Below are 25,015 nucleotides of genomic sequence, written 5' to 3'. Positions count from 1 at the left end.
CCAGTCCTTACCTTCCTCTAACTACTTTTATGGAATTAAAAACTAATAATAAAACTGAATTCATTTCTCATTTCTTAACCCAAGCTGGCTAGGAACTTGTCACAAGGATTTTAGCAGGCCCAGATCAAAAATGAGATCACAACTTCAGTTATCCAGGTACATGGTATTTCAGTAAGTAAAAAACAACAGAACAGCATTACACTGTATAGTTGTAAAGTCCATCTGACAAAATTCAGACTTTGCAAACAAAACAGAGTAAATTCTACAAGTACTCATATAACGTTCAACAACATTGTACATTGATTTTATAGGTTAAACAGAATTACCACATGACCCAACAATTCTACTACTAGGTATATATATCCAAGAGAAATAAAAACACATATTCACACAACTTTTACACAATGTTCATAGTAGTATCAATAATAGTCAAAAAAAGTAGAAACAACTGAAATGTTCATCAGCTGATGATGGATAAATACAATGTGAAATATGTACACAATGGAGTATTTTTTGGCAATAAAAAGAAATTAAGTACTAATACATGCTACAACTTGGATAAACCTTGAAAATATAATGTTAAGTGTAAGACAGTAGTCTCAAAAGGCCACATGTCACATGATCCTATTTTTGTGAAATCTCCAGAGTAAGCATACAGATAGAAAGTAGATGAGTGTTTGCCTAGGACTGGGGGTGGGCAGGAGAAACTGCTGATAGGTCCAGGATTTTCTTTTTGGGTTGATGAACATGATCTAAAATTGACTGTGGTAGTGTATGCACAGTTCTGCAGATATACTAAAAAACACCGAATTGTACACTTCAAATAGGTGAATTGTATACATATGAACTGTATTTCAATAAAGTTCTTAACAATCAATTCTGTGCTACAAAAGTTGAGAACTATTAAAAAACAAAAACAATAGCATTATAATAAAGTTTGCCCAGCAAATCAAGAAGAGCTAAGATTCTTAATAATTTACTAACAAAAAAATGTTACTGTTATGAAATAGTGAATATACATGTAATCTTATCTTCTAATAAGAAACCACCTCATTTTCAGGAACTTTCCTTGTTCTTACAGGAAAATTTATACAGACACACAATTATAAATTAAACCTCAAAGATTCTCTGAAGCATTCATATCACAGAAATTGTACAATCCATGAAAATGGGAAATGTGTATGAAATTAAATGTTAGATTTTCATTATAAAATCTCTTTCCTTCAGAGTGAGTATATAATCTCTCAGACAAGTTAACTAATTAATGTCAGTAACTACAAAAGTGTTATCCAAACAGTGTTCTTAAAAAGTATGTGCTTTGAATCACCCATTGGTAACTGGGGACTAATTGTGATACCTCACATACTAGTTACAAAACACAATCTTCTATGAAACAAAGAAAGACCTCTCTTAACCTGTACTCAAAAATTACTTAAAAAAACATTCTTTAGAAAGCACTTTACCAGACTTTATTAATTCCGACTGGTATTTTCACTCTACATTAAAATATTTTTACGAGAAAGTAGTATCAACAGGTTAAACACAACTCTTCCATGAATATGCACTATTTGAGGGCACCAAAAAGAGACACAACACTTTCAAAACAGAATTTCTTAAAGCTAGGGAGACCATATGTAATAGGAAAGTTCTAGACTGAGTTTGTACATAAATAAAAAGGGATAGCAAAGATAATAACATGAGACTAATTTTCTAAAATTATTCACATAAGTTATTATAAAGAACCACCAAAAAATATGCAAACACATCAAGAAGATTCTGAACCTAAGTGTATAAGAAAAAACTCTCCAAGTAGCTATATAAATATTTGGAATATATACACATCTATTGCCTTCCTGTCTGTTGCAACTTGAAACAAAGTAAGTGTATAAGAAATTAAGATCTTGTGTTTTCCACAAATGGCAATGTAGCAGTCACTTTTTCTAGTTTCAGAGATAAGCATATTGTCTGTAAAAGCCCTTAATCAATGTGTAATCTACATGTCAAAATACAAAAAAACAAGAGCTATTTCAAGAATTATACTAACCATTACTTTCCTTACAGATGGCTAAAATAAGTAACACAAAAATTTAAATGACTTACATTGTTGTTGCGGGTTTCTACAGCAGGGAACTTTCTGACTATGAACTTCACAGCAGATTCCAGGTTTTTGTCAATAAGGTAGGATGGTTTTGCCTTGGGGTCTCCACATGCCTATAAAACAACAGTAATAAAAAAGAGTGAAATGCACCGTTCTCCTAAAACTAAGAAGTAACAGCAAATCTGTAAACAGAAATTAGAAAGGTATTTATTGTTTTTGGTGAGCAGGTGATAAAATGAATAGGCAAAGTGCAGGGATTGTCACAGCTGAAATATGCAATGGGAGACAGTACAGAGATGTTCTTCTACTGAAAAAAAAATGAACGGAAAGTTTCAAAGCAGTTAACACAGAACAGCAGTGAAGAAAAAAGCTCAAACCTAAAAGAAAAAAAAAGAAAAATTCTTGGTTTGAGGTAGGATTGTATTCATCTGAAGCTAATAAAATATTACAAAATTAAATATTCAGTAGGGTACTGGAAATGTTTGTATTATAATATAAAAGTTTATGTTTAAATGTCTTTTCCAAAATGTTTTCCTCTTTCACTTTAAACATTTTATAATACAAGAGGCTAGTTCAAAAGAACTGGAAGCTGCTAAAATTGTCTTTATAATACTAAAGAGTGTTTCTGTTCTGAATATTTTGAGTTACAACAACAGTGTTTTCCATCATATCAGCAGCACTTCAAACAATGAATCTACATCTGTTCTATATCTCATAAGCACAGAACAAATGGAAATGTTTACATTTTGACATCAGCAGTACAGCACTCTCTGTAGCAAACTGTAAAGCATTATACAAATGTAAGATAATACTACTAGAAAGAACTTTTTATCTGAACTATTAGCAGTACAGAATACAATCTTCAATTCTGTTCACTATTTTATTATGTGACATTTAATTAACTCATTTGTGAGATGTTATTTCTTAGGGAATTACTAAAATTTTAACATTCCTATTTAACTTTTTATTAATTTTAGAAAGGATGATGTGTCCTTTGAAAAGTTTTCTCTATTATGCATGAGGAAATAAAGTATTGCAATTTGACGTTTTATCATTGCTTACTATAGCTATGTTGTGAATTGCAGAAAGAGAAGTTATGAAACATGAAACTGATCTGAAAGCGGGCAAGCGGGCAGAGGGAAGGTGAAAAGCTTTGCAAACCTTCCAAACTTGTCCTTGCTGGGAAGCATTGTAATAAAAAGAGAGAAAATTACATGTAAATGATTGTCAAACTATGACATACATTTCAGTAGAAAACTTATGCACTGCAGACTATGAATAACAAAACAAGATTAGAACTCTATGGTGCCACAATTTTAAAGGTATTCTAAGTAGTGAGTTTTGGTATACAATAGTTACAGAGTTTATAGTATTCATATATATTTGAATACTACTGTGTAAGTGTACAACCATGTCAGTTCTTGGGGCTCTTTCTAAATCAATTCAAAATAATACTAGAAGGAAAAAATAAAGACTACATGCAACTATAAAAACATAATTAAAAAATCAGTGAAATTTTATATACCTTAAAAATAAACGATAGCCAAGAATTAAAGTAAATTATTACTGGATGACTTTTGCAGTTCAACTCCAATTGAAACTACTTTTCAAGTCTCACCTAATTTCCAAGCCAAAGTATGAAAATCAGTGTAAACATCCCTATTGCTATCCAAATGGAAAAAGGAATGCAGTAAGAATTCACTTAATTCTCAAATACTTAGATAAAACAAAATTAACTTTAAGAAATTTAGAACTACATAATCCTTAAACAGATTGACATGTCTACTACGTAAATTCCATTTCAACTTCATAAATATTAAAAATATATGACTTTTCCTCTGAGTAAACCATTATTTAAGGTATTATTTCTCATAAATTAGTCTTCCAATTAATCCACTTCCCAAAAAATACACTACAAAAATAACCAAGAACCACATAACTAAGAATTCATCCAAACACAAATAGCTACAGATTAGCATTTCCTTACATCAATGATATAACGAAAATCAAGTTTCATAAACATGTCTGAGGTAGAAGCATAAAGTAATTCCAAATTATGTTCAATTTTTTAATATGTATTACTTTCATATTCTAATTATTTAAAAATTTAGCTATCAGAACATTCTAATATAAATGATTATTGAATAATATCAACTACCAAAACCATTTTTCATGATCACAAATTTTACTGTGTAAGAATTTAATTAAGTAACTAAAAATATATAGATATATGAGCAGCTCTTCGTTCTTACACTGAAAACAAAGAGAACGGAATTTCATTGCAATGAAAAAATAAATGGTTGTATAGTCTTTCCTTAGAAGTGATTTACTTTTTCCACACTGCTCAGTGAGCCATATCTAAACATGCTATAGTAAGAATGGGTATGCCATAAAAATTAAGGATACAGACTCTGGAATAAGACTGACTGGGTTTCAATCTTTACTACTTAACTAGCTATGAGACCTTGAATGTATTATGTAAGATTTCTTAGTCTTGGTTTCTTCATGTGTAAATGTGGAAATTAGTACTTACCTCATAGGGTCATTATGAAGATTAGAAAAAAGATAGATAAACCACATACAGTATTTAGTAAAATGACTACACTTAAGTGCTCTAAAAATGTTAGCTGTTGTTAATAATCGCTATAATAATTATAATTAATGAAGTAAAAGCCTCATATGGATTGTAATCACAGATAACTTTTATCGCAGTATAGAACCAGCAATTATGACAATTCCCTCTCCCAATCACATATTTCCTCCATTTACCCCAAGTCTAAATATAACAAATTTGTTGTATTTTTATGAAGAGGTTAGCCTGGTAGTTAAGAACATGAGTTCTCAGGTAGGCTGTCCAAGTTCAAATCCTGATTCTATCACTTCCTATCATGTAACTATAAGCAAGTGATTTTACTTCTCTGTGCCTCAGTTTCTTCATCTGTTAAGCAGCTGACAATAATTACCACCTACGCTAAAAAGTTTTTAGGCCCATTACATGAGTGTCTGTGTGCATGCAGAATTCACAAGGCTATTTAGCATACCATGAGCACTCAAAAATGCCAACAAAAAAATACAAGGTTTATAAACACTATACAAAAATACCAGACCCCATTTTTTTTCCTGAAATCAACCTCCTTGATTTATTAATACCAAGAGAGATCCTTGTGTGGGATATATTCAGGCAAAAAAAAGAAAAGGCACAAGAAAAAAACAAACTATGACTTGACTAAAAGTAACATCTAGGTAAATTCATTCAGGCAGAAAGCCATACTTAATAATTCGGTTAAAAAGGGGTATACCAAAAAAATTCCAACTAACCAGATGCCTCAATTTATGAAGATTAATCTTCTTCCTCATCTTAACTCAAAAAATTTCCTTTCAAAGACACTGAGGACAAAGAAATCATTAACGACCTGTATTTTAAGAACACAGCCTGCAGTTGATACACCTGAAACCCTATCTCATCCTACTATAGTTACAATATTACAAAAAATTAATCTTTCACTCTTTAAAGTATTGTCCTTTGAAATACTACATTTAAGAAAATGAAATATACTACCAAGTTATCAATATACTTAGACTAATACATTTTAAAAAAAGGCTTACCATGAAATCATGTCCTTTGAAATACTACATTTAAGAAAATGAAATATACTACCAAGTTATCAATATACTTAGACTAATACATTTTAAAAAAAGGCTTACCATGAAATCATGATGTTTAACAAATTACCAAGTCAATTAGATAAAACTTTTGAATATTTCTATTCCCCCCCCACAAAAAATGAAAAAGCAAAAAGTTAAGTACAAAGCAAAACTGTGTATAAATCCCTGAAATCTTAACAGTTCTACCAAAACGTTTTTCCCACAATTGGCTAAAAGGGGTAATTCACCAGATAAAAAAAGAAATTATACCTGAATGACAGAATTAAAAAACAAAAACAAAAACACCCCCACCAAAATCTTGTTTTACTTAATCTTGACTCAGCATGCTTTCATAATGCATGAAACATTATAATTAAAATTCCAGAAGCTCTAGAGCAAATTTAAATATTTTATACTTAAATTTCCAGTTCTCAGAATTGGAACTTTATTTTCCATGAATATTCTAATTATCTTTAAATAATCCTAACTTGGTTCAATTTAATGTGGCAGATAAAATTAACTAGTGTTAAAGGAAAAACTTAAATATAATATTTAAGAACTCTATTTCTTAGTCAAGTAGATCACAAACCTTTTGGCTTTAGGCAAGTTGCTTAACCTCTGAGCATCAATTCTCTGATCCATAAATTAAGGATACTATCACTACCTATTTCATAGGGTAGACTATTGAAATTTTTATAAGACAAAATGCACATAAAGTGCTTATTCCAGTGCCTGGCACATAAGTACTTATAAGTAAGTTCTAAATGATTATCTTTCATTTTTTAATAAAACTTTTTCAAATCACATGGTTATCTATAGTGAGTTCCCAATTACCAAAATAAGATTTTCCATTTAACCAATTGTAGATTAGTATTGTCATTTCAATATCTTCAAGTTCATTTTTCATAAAACACAAATATAATGTTATTCAAAAATAAAGAACAAAGATATTTCAGAAAAACAGTATTTCATTTAAGCCACAAAATGAATGTCTTTGACTAGAAACCAAGACCAGACTTTGTATGATTTTTTAAGTACAACTTTAAAATAATTCTTTCTGTCAAAGTGCCACCAAAACCGCTTCCCAATTTCTTTCCTCAAGGCTGTCACAACATAGATTTACATACCACAGCTTACTTTTACATGGTTAATGTTACTATTTTTTTAAGAACTTACCATACTGTAAAAATCAAACATTGATGGAAATAGTCATCTATCTATTCCTAACAGATTAATAAAGTAACAATCAAGAAAAAAAGAAAAAGAAAACTATTAAAGACACAAGAGTGAGAAGCAAAAAGAACATTTACTGGGTACCTGCTGTGTGTAAAACACCTATGCTTTATCTAAAGTATCACTCAACAGGGGGGAAAGGAGATTGAGAGAAATTAAGTAACTTGCTCAACGTTGTACAACTGTAAGTACCCAAAGCACTAAAAATAAATGGTCGTATAAAAGCATATGCTCCAAAAAAAAAAATGTATAGGAACATGGTTCACTCTTTTAATACCTCAGCTGCTTCACTGGAGTTACGACTATCAAAGGAAAAATCTAATTAGTTCAATCAATTTTATTTTGTAAATATTTTTTAAGACTAGTCTAACTCAGCAATAAAACACATTCTTTTGCCAAAATACTGACATTGAAATGATTTTTTAAAATAACATAACTGAAAAAAACTGTAACAAACTCCCAGGGATCATACTGAGAATGCATGCTATTTGTAAGAGCAGAGGAAAAAAGAATAGGCCCACCTAAATCATGTCATGGAAAAGGAGAAAAACACAGAATATGACCAGTTTTTACTGGAAAGAGGAACTTAATGTTTACTCAGTTCAACAAAACACAAGTTTTAACACAGGTTCTGCAAAACTGAAGCATAAAGGAATGAAAATTCTCCCTTGAGTCTTCAAGAAATTGAAACTAATGCCTAAAGAAAGAACAGACATCATCTAAGATCATGGACCATAAAAGCAACTTACTTATCATTCTTTTATTTTCTAACTTTAAAAATAATGAAATACAGGGTGAAAATTTTCAATAAATACTGGAAAGTCTATCGAGGGCAAAACAAGTCTCAAAGTAGTATTAGTGGTTAATTTTCCATTCACTTTTTTCTTATGTATCACCTATATTTTGGCCAACAAAAATTTACATCTAAATTTCTGTGTGAGCTTAGGTAGACTAAAATATATATATATAATAAACCACCTCCACAGTGTGGATTAAGAGGCTTGATAGGAATGAATACTGTTAATTATTGGAAATGCTTTAAAATTAACATAATTTTATTAATAACTGCCTCTTAAAGCCAATAACAGCAGGTTTAAAGACATACAATTATGGTAATTGTTTTCTAAGCATGAATTCTGGGAAAACCATGAACTTAAATATATTCCCATAATACTCAACGATTGATAATTTTAGTGATTTAGGTGAGTTACTGTGCCACTGTTGCCCTCAAACACTTTTCAGTTTCCATTATACAGAAACATCTCAGTTTATAAAACAAAGGTGTTCTGTTACAGTTTTTTCAAAGTGTTGTATGTGGTCACACTTTTACTGTTCTAACGAAGTTGCTGTTTAAAGGACTACTGAAGAGCATACTTCTGAAATTCAAACAGTAATGTTGTATTAGCAGTACTACATAGCAGTATAGATGCTAAACTGTAATATCAGGTAGTAAAAAGGAACACTTAAGAACTGTTTCCCAAAGCCATTTCCTAAAATTGTCCTGAGCTAGATTTAATTGGGAAAAAATGAGCATTTATTAAGTGCCCACTATGTTTTAAACCCTGAAAATGGAACTAGTAACAAAAGCCTACATTTATTCACTTCTTACTACGTGTTAGGCACTGTACTAGCAGCACTTTGTATGAATTAACTTACTTAATTCTCAACCTTGTAAGGTTAAAGAGTATTCTGCAAATGTGGGAGAACTGGAATTTATTTAAGATTTCAAGAATTAAAATCAGTAAGACTAACATGGCTTAGGAAAGCAGAAGACATAACCTGGAGCATACCAGAAACTGAAAGAAAATACCCTGTAAATTGTTTTTAAAGTAGAGAGCCTATGTGCAGCCTAGCATTCCAGAAGTTTACTTATACTCTAGAAAACAAAATTAAATCACTACAGTGAACAAGTATCAGAAAAAGAAACCAGAGGTATTAAGAACTTAAATATTTGACTTATTTGGATCAAGATCCAAAAAGTGTATACTTAAAAAACCTAAAATGATTATACATTAGTGTATATCCCTGGTTGAGAACAACTGTCTCCTCTTCGATTTATAAACTATAAACAGAAAGGTTAAATAACTTATCCAGAGTCACTTTTTTTTTTTTGTCTCAGACCTTTATCTAGAATCTAGCTCTCTCAACCCAAAGAGTACACTACAAATAGGGAAAATGACAGGGAAGTTTATAGAGGCCAGCAAGAACATCAGACATTAGTACAGTATTTTATAACCTTATATATATTTTGTATTTACTGTACAAAAGTTCTGGGATCTTAAATAATGACTAGCTACTCCTTGGCATTGCCTGACTGAAGCTTCTATTCAGACTTCAAAACTAACCACAAAAGTCACCATCTCTTCTTCCCATTCCCTGCACACTGGATCTTTACCTCCTTTCTTAAGACTCCCACAACCACACTTAAACCACACTGCATTTTAGCTAAGTATCTACATATTTCTCTCATCCACTAAAATTTGAATTTCTTGGCACTGGAGGCTATCATAGTTTGTTTCCCCAATGTCCAGGAAGACATTCAGTAAATGAAGACTGAATGAATGAACGAAAAGAAATCCACAATATTACAGACTGAAAGAATAGTTTATATGACTTAGAAAACAATTTTAAAGACGCATTTTTAATACTGTCAGCTACCTAAAATAATAAACTATTCAATTACAAAGTATTTTCCACTATAGGCTTTTTTCCTTAAAAGATTCCTTTGAAATTGGCATTATGTACAACCCTACTTACAAACTAATGATTCAAGAGCTTATGAAGTTTCTTAACTGCAGTAAAACATCTCAGTACAGTATTATTTGAAGAAATGACTAACTAGGAGATTGTCTCATCACTGTCATATCATGTAAACAATTTACCAAAGTGTACCTGCAGTATTGCAATTCCTAACAGAATTACAAAAAAAAATTATTTTATTGCATTTACTAATAAAGACTATTAAAACAGTTACAACAACAAAAAAACACATCTTGGGAACAGAAAGGAGCACTACTAATTTTGTAAAAGTCCAAGAGAGACAAAAACACACTTACTGATCTTACTTATCTAACTGCATTTCTTGCACTTCGTGTTACAGGGCTTTTCTATGTAAAAATGTTACCATTTGACTTTAGAAACAAAAAACTGTATTTGAAATTTCGATTATAAACATATCTGCAAGTGAGGAAATGATTATATATGTCCTTAAAATTAAGGAAGATAAATGCTATTTCGCTGTTTCTTTTACACCTCCCTTGCTGCTTTATATATACTCTTCCCTGAGTTTAAGCAAATTGTTTATTTTCTTTAGTATCACTTGTATGGTTAGTATTTTCAGTTTGTATGTTTTAATATGGGACTAAATTTCATTCAGGCACTACAGTTTAGAAATAATCACAATGGGGAAGTGCATGTAACATGAAACGTCAATACAAAATATATTTCGCCAAAATTTCTTGAATTGAATTTTAACATTCCTAATTCTAAACAATTTCTCATTTTAATACATTATTAAGCTAAACAGAAGTATCCATTAATAATCACTCTGGTACACTATGTGATTTCAATTGTCTATTCATACAAATCCACACAAACTTCATACAACAGTAGACAGGAAGAGTATTTCTATAATATAATTGCATTATTTCTTTAAGGTTATCATGGGTTCAAAATCTAATTATATTGACAAAAATTTCACTAGTAACTATAAATCTAGTGGCAAAAAGTTTTATTAAGAGCCCAGACTTAGGGGTCAAGAAAAAAAAGTGCCTCTCCAAATTCTATTGCCTTATTTATAAAACAGGTACCTATCTACATCACCGATCTAAGGAAAATTAAAAGAAAAAATACACACAGCACAGTGAAATCTCAAAATAAATGTCAGCTAGCATTACTTTCATTATATATTATGTTTATTACACTATAAAGATATTAACTATTTGGTCCTAGTAACATGTACACCTATTGAACCTGACACAAAATTATTGTTGGAATTTTACTTAATGCTAACATAGCTAGTAAATTATCAACGACATGAATTTAAGATTTTCAATCATCCTAACCAGTAAAGACAAGAACTTTCAACACAGACACATTTTTTTCATCTGGCCTCCTCATTTTTAACATAATGGATATAGCTATGTCCATTTATATAGCTAAATCCATTCCTTTAAATTTTCTTAAACTGTAAGTATACAAGCAATAGATTAAGGACCCTAATTGCATTTATGTATAAGCTGCACCATGTTGCTGCCAATTTATTTTTGTAAAGAATCTAGTTTAGTCATATAATAGAATATGCATGCACATATGTTGGTATTTGTACAAAAACAATTTAAGTATACAAAGCTTATTTTTAAACATGGGAGATGGGCAGGCAGATAATTTTTGAAATCACACATTGATGTTTAAGTTTTTGACAATAAACATGTATTCTTTCTGTAATCATAAAAAATTAATATTTAAGCTGTTTAACAACTCCACATGAGAAACACAAGACAGATAAATGTATCAGCACACTTAAAAAAAAAAGGTTTTTCTTAAGTATTTTTCAGGGATATTTATCTCCTCAGCCTAACATCTACCTTGAGAAAAACAATTATCAAATGCTCAATTTCAAGCAGCTTCCTTGAAAAATAAAGTTATAGACATAGTAAGATTTCTTTAAATAAATAATATATATTATTTAAATTCAGATTTATGGAAATACAATGTTTTCTTCTAAACATATTTAAGGGCTGTCACTAGTGAAACCCCACTGGGAGAAAAAAAACTACCTCATACTACTAATACCTATCAGTCTAGAAGCTGCCACGGACAATCTTTGAACATGCTTCTGACTGACCAACAGAGAAAATAACATCCTAAATAAAGAGAAATTTTAACACTTACAGAGAAGACTGAAGTTCGTTCCCCTTCCTTTACCTTGCACAGCACTCTCCGCATATAACTTCCTGCCCCACACCACCCATTAGAGAAACAGATACAGCTAAGTACTTTCTATTTTACAATGCAATTCTACTAATTTTTTTCTTCATGAAATAAAATAGCATTGGCAAAGGACTGTGAAAAAAAAATCCTCTAATTAAAAAACAAAAAGGAAGTGAAAGTGAAAGGAAAGGAGCGACATACAGCAGCAATTCACTGGAGAATTCCGCTTTATTAGGGAAAGGTGCTGGGTTATATAGGAAGGGGCATGAATTGATTGAGGTGTCACTTCTAGGGGGCTGGTGGCTGGTGGCGAGGTGCTGGGATTGGGAGGGGGGCGAGAGGTGATTGGGCTTCAGGTGGCGCCGGCGGGAACCGAGGACCCCGAAGAGAAGCCGGAAGTTTGCCATCTTACTGGTGGGGGCCCTTCATTCCCCCCTTTCTCCTCTATGGGGTTGTGGACGTTGCTTTCTCTCTGGCTGCTTCCTGCTGAACAGGGGTGGAGAAGGGAATGAGGGCTTGAGGATTGGGAGGAAAGGGTTGATAGGACTCCCAACAGTAAGGATGAGTAGATGTGGACTTCTTCAGGTTGGAAATCAAAGAAGGTTCCCTGTAACTATAGGTCGAGGACTTGTTGATTCTAATGGTGGTGCCAGGAGGATATGGGTGCCAGAAGCCAGGCATCTGCGGCCATTGTTTCTAGGAACAGTTTCCAGCGGAGAGAGAGGTCCATCTCAGCATGTGGTGAGGAGGTCACATGAGGGTGAGGGATCTTCTGTGGCCAGAAGCTGGTAGTTCCTGAGTAAAAGCTGGTTAAAAGCTTGATTAGAGATTTTTCCGACTTCGGATTTGATGAACTTTATTATACAGGGTAAGAAGAGACAGGCGAGAAGAATGATTATTATGGGGCCTGCAATGGGCCAGAGCCAGGTGAGGAGGGAGTTTGTTAGTATTGAACTGAATGGGTTGGAACTGGAAGCAGAGTGGAGGCTGGAGGCAAGGTCAGTGAGTTTGGTGATGTCAGTTTCTACAATGCCGGATTCATTGATGTAATAGCAGCACTGTTCCCGGAGGAAGAAGCAGGTGCCGCCTTTCTCGGCTGTAAGCAGATCTAGGGCCCGCAGGTTTTGAAGGGTGACCTTAGATAGCGAAGTGACCTGTCTTTGGAGAGAGGCTAGGGAATCAGCAGTGGATGTTAGGGCTCCCTCAAGTTTGGCGTTGAGATCTCTAACTGCCCATAGAGAGTGACTCAAGGCTTCTCCCGAAAACCCTGCCCCAATGGCTGAGGTGATCAAAGAGATACCGACCATGATGGGAAGGAAAACAGCCCTTTCTATGCGCAAGGGAAAGGGAGGTTGGAGCTCAAGAAATTCTGCCATGCTGTAAAGTGTAAGCTGTGGGATTATGGTGACGAGAATGCAGGGTGTATAGGAGTTGCGAGGCAGTGAGTTGAAAAGACTGCCATTACACCAAAAGAAGTGTCCTGGTTGCGCAAAAGTCTTAGAGCTGGAGGTAGGGGTATAGATAGAGAGGCAGTGAAGTGCGCTGGAGGGGGGTGGAGTTGGGTCTACACACAGTGGTGGTGAGATTATCTGTGTATTCTGGTTCCCATAGGGGTATGTCTGCCAGGGGGAAAAGGGGTTGTCTTTCTGCATGGAAGGAGTAGTTGGAAATATTAAGGGGCAAGGCGGCCAGCAGTCGGCGCTGTAGTGATGCGCACAAGAAACAATTGGCGGTGTTAAGGGTGTGGTTGAGAAAGATGGTGGTGTCCTGAATGAGCTGTAATGAAGAGTAGGAGAAATGGGAAGAGGGGTGGGGATAAGAAGATGAAGAGACACCATCAAGAGTTTGGATAATAGCTTTTTCGGAATGTCTGCTATCTGATGCAACTTGAGAGATCTGGGAATGAGAGGGAACATACTTTCGAGAGATATGAAGGGTACTGTGGGGGGTCGAAGACCCCTCATAGTAAACTGAGGCTGTGACTCTGGCAGCCCATCGAGAGTCCCGGGGATCTGGGATTGATAAGGAGAATGAGCCGTTGGGATATTTCATGAAACGGTTCGAGGAGTAATACTGTGGGTACTGGAAGTTACCCATGTAGTGAATGGCGCAAGACTAGTAGGGACATCTCCTGTAGGTCTCTGGCCATCGCCTGCAATAGGCTTGTTTTTGGTCATAGAGGAAGCAGAGGTAGGGAGAATAGGGGTAGCTGCTAGTGAACACTTCGGTGGAGGGAGGAAAGTGGAGGATAAAGGCTCAGAGCAGCTTTTCAGAGGACAGTCTGATGTGGCAATGAGGGCAGTAACTTTTGTTTGATGCTGTGTGTAAGTCTGTCTGACTTTGAATCGCCATACAAAGGAGGCTGGGGTGGTGGGGAAGACAATAGGAATGAGGAAAAAAAGTGAGAGAGCAGTAAAGGAGGAAAAAGTCATGATTCGGGTATGGATGGCAAAGGGGGTGAACGGGATTTTGGAGGAAAGAGGACAGTAAGGTCAGGAGTCTGGAGGTAGGGAGAGTCTGTAAATTTTTGTAGGTTAAGAGATCTTTAAGGTGATGTGGGGACAGAATGGTAAGGGGCGCCCTGAATGTCAGTTTATGAGCTTCCTTCTGCAAGAGCTGTCCAGCGGCTAATGCCCGTAGGCAGGGGGCCCATCTCCGAACTGTGGGGTCTAATTGCTTGGAGAGATAAGCTACTGGGGCAAAGGATGGGCCATAATATTGGCCTAGGACTCCTAGAGCTTGATTGGACCTCTCATGAATGTATAATGAGAAGGGCTTCGACAAATCAGGAAGATGGAGAGCTGCGGCTTCCACAAGGGCATGACGGAGCTTAATGAAGGAGTGTCAGGGTGAGGAGGATAATGGTTCTTTAGGGGGGCCCTAGCTGAGGTCGTATAGGGGTCTTGCCAACAGAGAGAAGTTAGGGATCTTCGCTCTAAAATATCTACCCAGGCCTAGAAAGGAAAGGATTTCTGTCTTGGTTTTGGGAACGGGCAGGTCAGAGAGGAGCCGTTTTCTGTCTAACGTAATGGACTTTCTTTGTTGAGATAGAAGGAATCTGAGGTAAGCGACAGGAGGGGAAGAGATTTGAGCTTTGACGGGGGATACTCGGTAACCTCTGGAAGCTAGAAGGTTAAGTAGGGAGGCAGTGTCAAGTTGAGACTGTTCCCACAAGGGACTGCAGAGTAGAAGATTGTCCATGTATTGTAATAAGGTGGACTCGGAGTGATCATGATGAAACTGTTTGAGGTCCTGAGCTAGGACCTGTCTAAAAATATGGGGACTATCTCGGAAGCTTTGTGGCAAAACTGTCCAAGTGAGTTGTTCAGAATGTCTTGTGTATGGGTCCGTCCAGGTGAAGGCAAAAAAATCTTGGGAGGAGGGGTCCAGAGGGATAGGAAAAATGCATCTTTGAGATCTAGGACTGAGAAGTGGGAGGCCGAGGCAGGGATCTGCGATTAAAGGGTGTACAGATTTGGAACTAAGGGATGGATAGGGACAATGGCCATGTTGATGAGGCGAAGGTCTTGAACAAGGCAGAAAGATCCGCTGGTTTTTTTAACAGCTAATATGGGGGTATTAAACAGGGAGTGAGTGGGTCTGAGGTAATTTTTGTTAAAGAGATCTTGAATGATGGGTTGGAGGCCTATGAGGGCTGAAGTGGTTAGGGGGTATTGGGCTGACAGATATACTGAGAGGGGTCACGTAATTTGATAGAGGCAGGGGGACATAGGTCTATGGAGGGGCTTGTAATGTCCCAAACTTTGGGATTTACAGGGTGTATGAGGGCGGAACCAGAGCTTTCATTGGGTAGAGGGGGGTCGTCGGCTATGAGGGCCATCAGAAAGGGAGTACTGGGGGCTGTGGGAGTGGATATAGTTATGGAAATGTGGAGGAGGGAAAGGATGTCCCGTCCTAGTAAAGGGATGGGACACTGGGGCATAACCAGGAAGGAGTGGGAGAAAGGTATGGGATTGTCTTGGATTGTGCATAAAAAGGCGGGGGGGTGTTTAATGGGAAAATTTGTTTACCTCTTACCCCGACTATAGGAGTAATGGCTGGCATGGTAGGGCCCCGGTATTCTCGCAAGACTGAGAAGGTGGCTCCTGTATCTAGGAGGAAGGAGATGGGGCAACCGTCTACTGTTAAAGTAACTCTGGGCTCCTGTTTGGTGATGGAAATGGTCGGGCGAGAAGCCCCCGGGTCCCGTCAATCTTCTTCTGCCAGCCCCACTACGGCAGGCTTAGGATGGGGGTTGTTCGTCCAGCCTCCCCTTCGGGTGGTTGGGCAATCAGACCCCCAGTGGCCCTTTTTGTGGCATCTGGGGCATGGGGTGGTAGGAGATCTGGGGGAGGGGCATGCCCTTGACCAATGTTCCTCTTTTCTGCACTTGAAACAAGCTCCTGGGGGGGGGCTTGTTTGTAGAGGGGCGCCCGCGCCCAGGTTGTGGTTTTATCAGCTGGGTCAACATTTGGAAATTGGCCTGATCAGCCTTTTGTTTACGGCATTCTTTCTCCTCTTCCTGGTTATGGAAGACTTTAAAGGCCACTGTTAGGATCTCAGTCTGTGGGGTAGCGGGGCCCTATTCTAACTTTTTGAGTTTAGCTTTAATGTCGGGGTAGCTTTGAGCTAGGAAGTATGTCATAAGGACATGTTTTCCTTCAGGTGTTTCTGGGTCTAGGCTGGTATACTGTAATAGGGCTTGAGTGAGTCTGTCTAAGACCTCGGAGGGGGTTTTGTCTCTCTTTTGAATTATGTCTTGGAGCTTTTGAAAATTGACTACTTTACGAGCTGCCTTTTTCAGACCTGCTATTAAGCAGGAGGCAAAAATATCTCGAGAGCGGAGACCTACAGCAGTGTTATAATCCCAGTGTGGGTCTTGTTCAGGGCCAGCAGTGGGGCCAGGGGGATAGGTGGGGTCAGTCCTGTGGGTTTCGGTAGCGTGCATTTGGGCGAAGTCCCAAACTCGTCTACACTCTTCAGGGAGGAGAGTATTGGCCAGGAGCATGAAAATGTCATGATGCGTGAGGCTGTAAGACCGGACGGTCCATTGAAACTCCCTGATGTATGTCGTGGGATGAGTGGAAAAGGAACCTAGGCATTTCTCTAGTTGGCTAAATCTCCTAAGGAGAAAGGGATGTGAACGCGCATGATGCCTTCGGATTCTGCTACCTCCCGGAGGGGGGCAATAATTTTGGGAGGCTCTCGGGACCGAGTCTGAGGGGGACTGAAGGGTTCTGGCTCAGTCTGTGGGGGAGTGACGCGGTCTAGCCGTGCCTAGTCGAGCAGGTCCTGAAGTGCAGAAGGGGGGCAAAGAAAATAAAGAATCGGACCCACGTGTTGCCAGCCAGCAGCCCAGCTGCTTGCCTCTGCCGCTCTAGTTGGGCTTGAACTCATGACTCTGAGGTTAAGAGTCCCATGTTCTACTAACTGAGCTACAGCAGGGCTCCAGTTAATTGCTTATGAAATGCTTAAACAAAATGTTCTTTGTTCTCCATTCCTGCCACATCGGCAAGTGGGGGAAGGGCATAGCTAGAAGCAGGGGCGGTGTTTCTACACATCTTCAAGGTCTCTCTATTTTCAGAGTGAGGAGTCTTGGCTCGTCTTCGAGGACAAGATATGTTTTTGTGGACAGATAACTTCCAAGGACTGCACAGGTTGTTCTCTAGCTTGTGCTTTCCCATGCTGCATTCAGACATGGGGGAAGGTGCTTTCCCATTCTCCCTACAAACATGTGAGAAGACAAAGGCGGTCCCTAACAGGGGAGAAACAGGTGATGAGGGCAAAGACGGATGAGGACCCCGGGACCTAGTTAAAGGGGGGGCTGAAAGGCTCAGGCTTAATCTGTGGGGGACGAAGGCGGAGGAGGTGAGATGGGGGAGGAGATGGTGGGGGAGGAAGGGAGAAGGGCTGTTGCAGGAGAAGGGGAAGGGAGTGAATGGGAGGCTTCTGCGGGGGCGGCGGCTTGCAGGCTAGGAGAACTTGGGAGGGGGCAGGGGGGAGGAGGAGGCAGAAAGCTTCGATATAGGGAATCTCCTTCCATTTTTTCAGGCGCTGGCAGTAGTTAAAGAGATTGCGAGTGATGTTAGGATCAAGAGTTCCCCTGCGGGCCATTGGTTGTTATTGTCTAGGGGGTATGTCGGCCAATCTTGGGAGCAATATTTACGGAGAAGTTTTGGTTTTATATCGGGTGTCAGGGAGAGGGTAGCCATATGCTTAAGCAGGCATTCAAGAGGTGAACTTTCAGGGAGGGATGAGGAGGCTCCCATGGCTAAAGGACAAAGAAGGAGACCAACAGGGGAAGACGAACGGAGATCCTCGGACTGGAAGCAGACTGCAAGGAGACAAAGGGCGTCCTCGATGATCCTTGGTGGTCTGCGGAAACTCGTATACGAGTCGGAATTTCTTAGGAAGTGTGGGTCGTCACCCAGACTTCTCTAAGAAGGCAGTTTGCCGGAGTCACAAGGTACCTAGCACTAGGAATTTTCGGCAGACAGAACAGATTTCGGCGGACGGAACAAAGGAGGAGGTGTGGGGAAAAGGGAGCGTTCTCATCTGCAAAGGAGTCAGCCCATTTATGGCTGTTGGAGGGGGGCCTGAGGGTCTGCCACAGCCATGAAGGCCTGAGGCGGGGATTTATGGCTGTTGGAGGAGGGGCCTGAGGGTCTGCTGCAGCCGTAAAGGCTTGAGGCAGGGATTTATGGCTGTTGGAGGAGGGGCCTGAGGGTCCGCCGCAGTCGTGAAGGCCTGAGGCGGGGAGAGTTCCCTCCTCGTCCCGAGCATCAGGGCATTGCCAGACGATCACGGTCAATGGCACTGCGATAGCTCAGAGAAGAGTGGCCCACCCCGGGGAAATTTTGCTTAAAAAGTTTCAGCACTGATGGAAGGGACGGTGAATGCGTTTATGACTGTCGGAGGAGGGGCCTGAGGGTCCGCCGCAGCCGTAAAGTCTTGAGGCGGGGATTTATGGCTGTTGGAGGAGGGGCCTGAGGGTCCGCCGCAGCCATGAAGGCCTGAGGCGGGGAGAGTTCCCTCCTCGTCCCCGAGTGTCAGGGCATTGCCCGATGATCACGGTCCATGGCACTGCGATAGCTCGGGGAAGAGTGGCCCACTCCGGGGGGAAAACTTACCTAAAGGCCAGAGAGGAGTAGTGAGTGTGATGAGCCAGCGCCGGAAAAAGAGGACGAGGGCAAGCTGCTGCTGGTGTCAGGGGAAAGACGGGGCCCAGTTGGGGTGTCCCGTCTCCCGGGTTTCGGCACCAATGAAAGGAAAGGAGCGACACACAGCAGCAATTCACCGCAGAATTCCACTTTATTAGGGAAAGGTGCTGGGTTATATAGGAAGGGGCATGAATTGATTGAGGTGTCACTTCTACGGGGCTGGTGGCTGTTGGCTAGGTGCTGGAATTGGGAGGGGGGCGAGAGGTGATTGGGCTTCAGGTGGCGCCAGTGGGAACCAAGGACCCCGAAGAGAAGCCGGAAGTTTGCCATCTTACTGGTGGGGGCCCTTCAGAAAGTATGTTGAAATCTGCAAAAATACTCCATTAAAAAAAGTTTGTAATATTTGGGTGGTTCTTATCTCCATTCTGTCCTTTAGAATTGAGGCAATAATTTAATAAGTGGAAAAATATGCAGTTATTAACTGAGACCTTTTGGTACAGAATTATCAAGTTCCTGCTGGTGACAGTATAGGAAAAGAAAGAAGACAGAAAAAACAAGTAGTAAACAAGAAAAATAGGTATTTTTAAATTCAGCAAAAATGTTTTCTTTGGGCTTTGGGAAAGTGCTTGCTTAACAGGAATAGAATTTCATAGAAACAGATGTTGCCCAAAAAAGTTGTTGTGATTCCTAAATAAATACTATCTTACATTCATAGAAGTTTTAAACTATTTTCATAATGTTACTTTTACCTTAAACATTTCTGTGAAGTAGGCAGAGCAGGTATTACTATCCCTGTATTATGGAAAACTAAAGTGAGGTCAATTAGTTTTTTAAATGGGCCATAAGTTCTACTTGTAAAGATAACATAATCAGAGCTAGAATAGACTGTAGCCTTCCTTTATAGTTAATTTTCCCCAATTTTACAGAGGAGGAAAAAATGAAGCTCAAGAAAGTCAAGACACCTATCCACTGTTACAGAACTCTCAATGAAGGGCTGAAATTGGAACGCAGGTCTCTTAACCTCTACCCCTATATGCTCTCCTTCCACTACCACATGGACTGCCATGCCACAGCAACAGATATGAAAGTAGCCTGAAAAATGTTAAAAATTACTCTATACATGAGTATCATTATTAGGTCTGGTAAAGGGAAGACATTTTCAATAAAAAATAAAAATGTTAAGGAATTTAAAAAATACAATGTAAGAATACCTACCACCACCTTCAGCTATTTCCCCTAAAATCCTCCTTTGTGTGTTCTTACACCCCTGATTAGACTACAAGGGCCTTAAAATTTCTAGGAGCTAGCTGTACATATTAAGTTCTAAAAAATTTTTCAACTTACAAGATTTTCTTTAAAAAGCAAAACATTTTTCAGCAACCATGTTACATTTTCCAAGTATTAAAGCATATTATTCTTAATTATAGTAACTTATTTTACTTAGGTCACTGATGTATTTTTCATTTCATCATATATGTTCACTAAAATATTTCCATTGCAGACTTCCAGTCAAAACAGAGTAATAAGCTCTGATAGATAATCTAATGCATACCTGTATTAATAAAAATGTGGTAATTGGGCAGACATGTATGATGCAGTCAGTGGAAGTGTTTCCTTGAAGACTAAGAAATCGAGATTGAAAAGATCATGTGGTTCATACTGTCATCAAAATGCAGACAGTATGAACCTTATACACACATGGTGAACAGATCTTACTCACTTTGTGGCAAGTTATTTGAACAAATGTTTCAATCCCTAACCAGTCAGCTTCCTTATATGCCAGTCTTATAAGACAACAGTCTTATACTGATAGGCTGAATCAAAATCTGATGCATTTGTATGCAAAATTAGAAGGAGAGCAAACCAAAAACTATTATTATTAAAACTGGAGCAAGATTATATACACACTCATATATATGTTAAATATGCATATATATATATATGTATTATGTATATATTATAAACATAATATACATATTACATTCATCCATTTCAACAAGGCTTAACTGAAGGCCTCATGGACCCGATGTACTAATTTAAAAATGAGTAACTTGTCCCTGCCCAGAGCAACTCACAAATCAAGCAAGGAGACAAAATATTTCTCAACAAACTATGAATTTGCGTTCAGTGCTGAAATATAACATCTCCATAACTCAAAATATTTGATGTTTGGAAATAATGATCATTCAATTCATTTGAAATTTTACTAGTTCAGTAATACAAGAGCCTTAAGTTTCTCAAAACAGGAAATGAAAAAAATATGCTTTCGAAAAGGCAGTGAAGTAGAATTGTAAGTCCAAATACTTAACATTTAATCTTACGTAATTTCCTAAGGTAAAATATGTAAAGTTTGATTGTATTTCTACCATAAAGACGTTTAATGAATGCTTACAAAAATATACTTTGCCCAAATACCCAAATCACTTTTGATATTACTCTCACTTCCTCTTCTGGAAACCAGCATAACCATTTCCTTTAACCACAATACCACAGGTCTAGTAACTTTTAGTAATGTTTGACTTGCTCATCTTTTGGACAAAGTTCACAGAGGAACCAACTTCTAAGTCTGTTAAGGAGCATAATCTCATAAGAAAAGTTCATGTCAATACAATCTGTAAGTAATACGGTCTAAAATTTAATTACTTCTAACCTACTAAATTTACAACCAAGGCTCTTTCCTAAATGCAAAGGGCTTCTCTATGACAGTAAACTCCGGCCACATCAAATGCAACAAACTGAACAGGCATGTGGCAGTTACTCTCCAGGTTGCACCGAGTTTAAGAGTCAAATCCTTGCATCTACTTGAGCAACTGCAACATAGCTATCCTTGTATAAAATTGATCACTATTAAGGTAGGACAGCCTTCTCCTTTAGAAATTAGTGTTCTATCAAACTGTTGAAATAAATCACTTTTCACTTGAACCCTATGATACGAATTTCAAAAGTAGTATTTATTCAGCAGCCCTATGAACAAGCATTATAATTCTACTGTTATGACTAAACCAAAAGGAAATATTGGTGATTATGTTAACACAACAAAAATAGATTTGACATTAAACTGGGAATTCTAAAGATCTAGATTGTACCAAAAAAAAATCTCAAAAAAATTTTTTTATTAAATTCTTTGAAATTTACTAATCTTGTCTTAAAAAGAAAAGGAATTTGGTTGTTTTCTCCTAAGATAAATTAATGTATTTGTTCTATCTTTACATCTGCTTTTAACTCCAACTCAGCCTTCCATTCAATCTGCTGACTTTGAATGGGCCTATTGGCTACAGCTACTCTATCAGAATATGCTTTCAATAATCAGTAGTAGCCACGTATCTAGTTTTTATTTTGCACCGACACCGAACTTTATAAAACAGCGTCTTGCTATCAGACAAGGCTGAGAAAACTATGAGGAGGAGTGAAGAGTGAAGGGAGAGAAGTTTGTTATTCCTGTTCTAGTGACTCACAGCCCAGAAGTATTTCAGAAGAAAATTCGTTCCACCCTCACTTGCCCTACTCCCCACCTTCAAAATGAAATAATTCCAAATCGTCAACACGCTCTCGACCGGCTTTTATTTAGCAATCTAAAATAAAGTGGCAAAGTGCGGGGGTGGGGGTTCACCCTGATTAGCCATTCCCTTCCCACATTCCCACACTTAACAATAAAAAACTTGAAGAAAAACTGCTCCCGCTTCCGCGATTCCTCCCATTCAACCGCAGTTGCGGATCGACCAAGTTTTCCTCCCCCGCCCCGCCCCGCAGACGTCGCCCACCCCCCACCCCCAGCCCCCTTTCCTGCGGACCCCGTCCCAGGGCCAGGATCCGGGGAGCAGCGGCGGCGGCGCCCCTCGCCCAGCGCGGAGCCGGGCCGGACCGCGCCGCGGGAAATGGCTTCTCTCTGCCTGCGGCCCGCCCGCGAGCCGCCGGGGAAGGCGCCCGGGGCTCCGCATTAGGCCGCGGCGCATCCCGGCGACCCCGGGCAGGCCCCACGCGGCGACGCCGTGAGGTCGGCCCTGGGCACCGCCTGCTGACCCATCCCCGGTTCCCCCCAGGCCTCCAACCTTCTTCAGCCCGCCGCCCCTGCCGCGGCCTCGCCGGCCCGTGCGCACCTTCTTGATGTTGTAGAGGCGGGTGAGCATGCCGACGCCCCGTCACTGAGGATGGTGAGCTTCTCCGCCAGCCTCTGCTGACTGGGCTGCAGCACCGAGCGCGACATGGTGGTGCTGGTGCCGCCGCCGCCCGCCCGCCTGGCGCCCAGTCACGGGCCCGCGGCTTCCGCAGCAGCCTCTCGCGGGCCTCCTACCCTCCTGCCCGCGACCTCCGCCTCAGGGGAGCGCGCCCATGGCCCTGGCGCCCCAGTCCGCGCGGGTGACAGACGAGCCGCGGCGGACACCTTGGGGTTCCTTCCCCAGCGGCAGCCCGCGCGCGGCCCAGCAGCCTCCTGCCTTCCTCCCGCCGCCCTTCCGTCCCCACCCCCGGCGCTCTCCGCCCCAGCCGCCACCGAGCCGCCTTCCCGAGCTCCTCCAGTAGGTGTGGCGGCGGCGGCGGCGGCGGCGGCTGAGAACGAGGCCGCTTCCCGCAGCCCCGATGAGCGCTCGGTCACCTGATCGGCCGCGCTGGCGCCCCCGCAAGGCCGGACGGGGAACTGCGCCGGGGGACCTCAGCCCGCCGCCCCTGGCCTCGCCGCCGCCGCCAACGCTGAGGATGCGGCTCAGGCCCCAGACTCACCGCGCCCCGCCCAGTGCGCGCGATCCCGGCCTGGGAGTCAAGTAGTTTTACTTAAGTTAAGAGATTTCTGCTCTTGGCCCCACACTTAAAGATCATTAAAATTATCGTAAGCCTTCAGACAGATGTAAAAAGTAGGTGGTAGCTTCATATTTATAATAATCTTAGAAAATTAACTAGTAAAGTTAACTAGTATAGGCTAGTATGCCTAAAAAAGTGTGAATTATACTGTATGTAAATTATATCTCAGTCAATGTGACTTTTAAAAAGTTACATATCTATGTTTGAAAAATTATTCATTAAGACAAGTGCAATAATGGGACCCACTCTAAGGAAAGTAAGCATTTAAAAATACAAACTGGAAAATAATTTGAGACGGGCGAGGTTGGCTCTATAGAAAAGTTTATAATAGAATTACATTTTGTGGCCCCCAGATATATTTTACAATGATTCAATTATGAAATTCCACTCATAAAATTTCCAAAATAAATTTATGACATGCAGCTTTTTATATATGCATTAGAAAACTTTCAGTTACTTATAGTAACAATCCTCTGTGGATTTAAGGAATATTTTTCAATTCTATATAATACATTAAACAACCAAATACTTAAAATGTGCAAAGTACTGTTGTTCTAGGAGATATGATACTGTAAAAGGTGCAGATTTTGATCTCCTCATATTGACATCCTGGGGAGAACAGATATATACCTAAGGAAATCTAATATAAGACAGCCTGAGATACAGGGCTAAAAAGAGGACCTAGAAAGAGCAGTCTCAACCTGAAGTTTCTAAGGGCCCTTTTGGAATAACTTACATTTGAGCTTTGAATGAGCAGTAAGTCTTGGACTTACAAACTTGTAGAAAAGTTCAACTTTAGTAAATGTAAGACAGTGTGAAAGTGCGGAAAAATATTAGGAATGTTAATTACATACATGAAAGAAACAAAGGGGAATAAAGCCAGGAAGAGAAGTGGAACAGAAAATACATAGGCTTATGAATGCTAAGGCAAGAAAAAAAACTCCATGGAAAAGAAAAAGTACAGAAAAAAATGGGAGAAACTAAAGGTGACTTTAGGATATAATGATAATTTGGTACAGCTGTTGACTATGACAAGGCTTATCCTTCAATATTTATTGCCTCTTTCTCCCTTAGAAATAGGATAAAAACTAAATCTTCAAACCTCCCTGTAGCCTACTGTGGCCACATAACTAATGTCCTTGACAACAAGATG

General features: G+C 39.2%; 1 protein-coding gene across 1 annotated transcript in view; it reads right to left on the bottom strand.

Moving 5' to 3' along the window:
* Window positions 1–23,652, bottom strand: part of LOC108389193 (igE-binding protein-like) — an 82,749-nt gene extending 59,097 nt beyond the window's left edge. The window contains exons 1-2 of the mRNA XM_073218581.1: window positions 23,166–23,652; window positions 2,101–2,211 (exon numbers count right to left, since the gene is read on the bottom strand). The gene's annotated coding sequence lies outside the window, so the exon portion shown is untranslated. The remainder of the gene's footprint in view (window positions 1–2,100; window positions 2,212–23,165) is intronic.
* Window positions 23,653–25,015: the final 1,363 nt, after the last annotated feature.

The sequence above is a fragment of the Manis javanica genome, chromosome 12 (genome assembly GCF_040802235.1).
Source record: "Manis javanica isolate MJ-LG chromosome 12, MJ_LKY, whole genome shotgun sequence".
Lineage (NCBI taxonomy): Eukaryota > Metazoa > Chordata > Mammalia > Pholidota > Manidae > Manis > Manis javanica.
Note: the sequence above shows the minus strand (reverse complement) of the source record. Positions and strands in the feature narration are given on the sequence as shown.